Source organism: Arachis ipaensis, chromosome B01, assembly GCF_000816755.2.
Source record: "Arachis ipaensis cultivar K30076 chromosome B01, Araip1.1, whole genome shotgun sequence".
Taxonomy (NCBI): domain Eukaryota; kingdom Viridiplantae; phylum Streptophyta; class Magnoliopsida; order Fabales; family Fabaceae; genus Arachis; species Arachis ipaensis.
Window position 1 is genome coordinate 48,375,551 of NC_029785.2, and position 778 is coordinate 48,376,328.

Sequence of the window (778 nt, forward strand, 5' to 3'; positions counted from 1 at the left end):
TAATTTCAGGTATTTTTCTGGCTGAAATTGAAGGAGCTGAGCAAAAATCTGATTCAGGCTGAAAAAGGACTGCTAATGCTGTTGGATTCTGACCTCCCTGCACTCAAATTGGATTTTCTGGAGCTACAAAACTCTAAATGGCATGCTTCCAATTTCATTGGAAAGTAGACATCCAGGGATTTCCAGCAATATATAATAGTCCATACTTTGCACAAGGATAGACGACGTAAACTGGCGTTCAACGCCAGTTCTCTGCCCAATTCTGGCGTCCAGCGCCAGAAAAGGATCAAAAACTGGAGTTGAACGCCCAAACTGGCATAAAAACTGGCGTTCAACTCCACAAATGGCCTCTGCACGTGACTCACTCAAATCTCAGCCCCAGCACACACCAAGTGGGCCCCAGAAGTGGACCTCTGCATCATCCATCATAGTCCACTCATATTTTGTAACCCTAGGCTACTAGTTTAGTATTTAAACAACTTTTAGAGACTTATTTTGTATCTCATGACATTTCAGATCTAAACTTTGTATTCTCTGACAGCATGAGTCTCTAAACCCCATTGTTGGGGGTGAGGAGCTCTGCTGTGTCTCGATGAATTAATGCAAGTATTTCTGTTTTCCATTCAAACACGCTTGTTCCTATCTAAGATGTTCATTCGCGCTTAACTGTGATGGAGGTGATGATCCATGACATTCATCACCTTCCTCAAACCATGAACGCGTGCCTGACAACCACCTCCGTTCTATATACGATTGAATGAGTATCTCTTAGATTCCT